This window comes from Rattus norvegicus, chromosome 19 (assembly GCF_036323735.1).
Source record: "Rattus norvegicus strain BN/NHsdMcwi chromosome 19, GRCr8, whole genome shotgun sequence".
Lineage (NCBI taxonomy): Eukaryota > Metazoa > Chordata > Mammalia > Rodentia > Muridae > Rattus > Rattus norvegicus.
This window is the reverse complement of record NC_086037.1, coordinates 13,479,824-13,483,667: the sequence shown is the minus strand read 5'-3', so window position 1 is coordinate 13,483,667 and position 3,844 is coordinate 13,479,824.

Below are 3,844 nucleotides of genomic sequence, written 5' to 3'. Positions count from 1 at the left end.
TGCAAACATGAAGACCTGATTTTGGTTGTTCTGTGCTCACTTAGAAAAGGTGGATACAGCGTTTGCTTGTAATCCCAGTCTGGAAAAGTAGAGACAGGGCAAATCTTCGAGGCTTGCTGGCCAGCCAGTCTAATCAGTTGATAAGTTCTAAATTCAATGAGAGAACTTGTTCCAAAAATTAGCACAGAGCTGAGAATCCAGCTCAGCGGTAGAGTGCCTTCCCAGCATGTGTGAGGACCTGAGTTCACTTCTCTCTCTCTCTCTCTCTCTTAAAAGACTTATTTATTTATTTATATGAGTACACTGTAGCTGTCTTCAGACACACCAGAAGAAGACCTCACATCTCATTACAGACGGTCCTGAGCCACCATGTGGTTGCTGGGAATTGAACTCAGTGAACTCAGGACCTCTGGAAGAGCAGTCAGTGCTCTTAACCTCTGAGCCATCTCTCCAGCCCTGAAACTTTGTTTTTAATTTTTATTTTATTTTATGTGTATAACCGTGTTTTACCTGCGTAATTGTTTGTGGATCAGGTGTGAGAGTCCCCGGAATAGATACATGTAAGAGTACTAGGAACTAAACTCAGAAAGTGAGCCCTAATCTCTCCAGTCCCCTATGTTGAAACTCTTGACCAGTAAGCTAGAGACATGAGCCAGATGTAGACAGGTGAGGGTGGTTGGGCTCCTTTCCTGCCTATCCCTGCTCTGCCTCTATCTACAAACACTTGACTGCGCGCTGATATTTGGAAAGGCTCAAGGCCATATCTCTAGCCAGAGAAAACTAAAGGTGACAAAATCTTGGTCACTGTTTGCTCCAGCCAGCCCTGGAACGGGACCTGTTGCCTAGTCTCTAAGATTCTCTAAAAGACACAGGGCAGAGGTTGGGGATTTAGCTCAGTGGTAGAGCGCTTGCCTAGGAAGCGCAAGGCCCTGGGTTCGGTCCCCAGCTCCGGAAAAAAAAAAAAAAAAAAAAAAAGAAACTAAAAGGCACAGGGCAGGCTGCGATTGTGGCTTAGTAGAAGAGAACAGAATTGGCATTCGTAAGGGTCCTAGATTTGATCTACAGCACTACATGTGCTGGAAAGTCAAATGCTTGTTCACCATTGTACAAGTAGATGGTGAGGGTGTTAGCTCAGTGGGAGAGCCTTGCCTAATGTGAACAAAGCCCTGGATTTGATTCCCAGCGCTGGAAAGGGGCAGAGTCAGGTCATGCTGGATATTTCTTTTCCTATTGATACAGTTATTCCTCTTTTTTTTTTTTTCTTTTTCTTTTTTTCAGAGCTGGGGATCGAACCCAGGGCCTTGCGCTTGCTAGGCAAGCGCTCTACCACTGAGCTAAATCCCCAACCCCAGTTATTCCTCTTTTTAAGTCAGTCCAGTTTTAACTCGTCTCCGGCCTTGACAGTTGACAGAAAGTCTATTCTTTTGTAAAATTCAAAATTGTTTCTCTTCTCTCCCTTTTCTTCCCTTCACTTGCCCACCCTTTAGGCACCAGCGTTTGAACCTGGGACATCCCATATGTTAGGCAAGCATTCTACCACTGAGCTATATATACCTAGCATTTTTGCTTACTTAATTGTATATGTATAGGGGTTGGGGATTTAGCTCAGTGGTAGAGCGCTTGCCTAGCAAGCGCAAGGCCCTGGGTTTGGTCCCCAGCTCCGAAAAAAAAAATTGTATATGTATAGATATTTTGCCTGCACACGTGTCAGTGCATTGCATGTGCACCTGGTGCCAAAAAGGACAGAAAAAAAAATCATTAGATCCCCTGGAATTAGAGTTAAACCGTTATGAGCCACCATTTGGGTGCTGGGAATCAACCCAGGGTCTTCTGGAAGAGCAGGCCGTGCTTTGAAGCACTGAGCCATCTCTTTAGCGCCCCTCCCCCAACTTGCCTTCCTTTATCACAATACATATTTTCACAGATGAGGAAACTAAGCTCAGGATAGGAGAGCTAGCTCAGGGTAGGAGAGCCATCTTTGCTATCTGACATCAATGTTTTGCATATATCTATACCCCGATCCTTAATTTCACTTTATCCTTAATTTCATAAAGAATGGCTTCTGGCCAGGTGGTGACGTAAAGACAAGCATATCTCCATGAGTTTGAGACCAGCCTGGTCTATGGAGCAAGTTCTACAGCCAAGACTTCAATGAAACCCTGTCTTGAAAAAACAAAATGACAACAAGAATGACTTCTGGACCTGGCTGTATGTATATGAGTCTTCCAGAATGGCCTTTCTTGTGTGGTGACTCTGGGACACCACCTCAGAGCTCTTTAGCTATGTGCCTCCTTGGAGTTCTGGAGTTTCTGTGCACAGACATCACCGGATTCCCTCCTCAGCTCTGAGAGACAGATGTATTGCTCATCTTTCCAGGGAGGAAAATGAGATTTGAAGCACTGTGCCCAAGACTTGGCAATAGAGCCAGTATGGGGGACAAAGACCCTCTGACCCCCAGCCCTCTAGCACTAGTGGGACATAGTAGGTACCCCATCCCCGTTCGGCCTTCACTGACGTTTTCACCTTCCCAGAGTGGGAGCTGTATGTCTACTGTTTGGGTGGCTTTCATCACCTGGGTCGAGCTCAGCAGACCTGGCTGAAACCCTTCCCGACACTGGGCAGATTGGCCGTGATGACCATGTACACAAGCATGACAGGTGACTGACTCTTCCAGTACGACAATCAGGAGACACTGGCCTTCTGCGCACAAGAAAGCCAGGCCTTGGATTTAACTTGCTTCTCAAGACACACAGGTGAGGTCAGCATCATCATTGTGTTATCACAGGTGGTGAGTCTGAGTCCCTGAGGGGTTAGGTGACCAACTCCGAAGTGGAGTAGCAGATGGTTCAGCAGGTCAAGGGCTTACTGCCCAAGCCTGAGCTCAACCTCTGGAAGTGGAACCTTATATAGATGGAAGGAGAGAACGGTCTCCCCACGCTGAGCGATGTGACTGTGCATACCAAGACAGTGCACTCACAAGAAGTGAAATTAGAGAAAACATGAAGCCAGGCACTTGCCTCTAGTTTCTAAGTATCATGATTCAGACAGAGCACATCAGCTTTACCCCAGAATCTGTCCATTTCTTCCTCATAAAATATATAAGTCTCGGGGCTGAAGAGATAGATCAGCCAGTGAGTTGGAGCCCATGTAAAACAGGCATCGTGGTGTGTGCTCGTAAACCCAGCACTCTAAAAACAAAGTGTACTGACCAGGTGTGGTGGTACATGCCTTTAAACCCAGCACTTGGGAGGCAGAGGTAGGAGGATCTCAGTGAGTTCAAGGCTGGCCTTGTCTACATAGCAAGTTCCAGGCCTGTCAGGACTACGTAAGAGAGACCCTGTCTCAACACACACACCATCTGTCTCCCCACAGAAAACAAGGTGGACTGGTCAGGTGTGGTAGCATACATATATAATCCCAGCATGAAGGCAGAGGCAGGAAGACATCTGTGAGCTCAAGGCCAGCTGGTCTTCATAGTGAGTTCCTCCAACCAGGGCTTCCCTAGTGAGATCTTGTCTAACTAAAATAAAACCAAGGTGGACCGTTTCTAAAACACACCTGAGGTTGATCTCTGGCCTCCACATGCACACACACACACAAGCATCTGCGTACACACAAACACACACACACACAAGTATCTGCGTACACACAAACACATACCCCCACACCCACAGTCAATAAGATCTGCCCAAATGCTTGAAGCTCACTTCCAACTCTCAGACACAGTGGACCGTCAAAGCTACTGATGCCACCACCACCTGCCCTCCTCCTGCCAGACACTGAAGAGACAGGAGGAGCAGGGCCCTGTTCGTGGACGGCAGAGACATGAACGAACTTCCGGTGA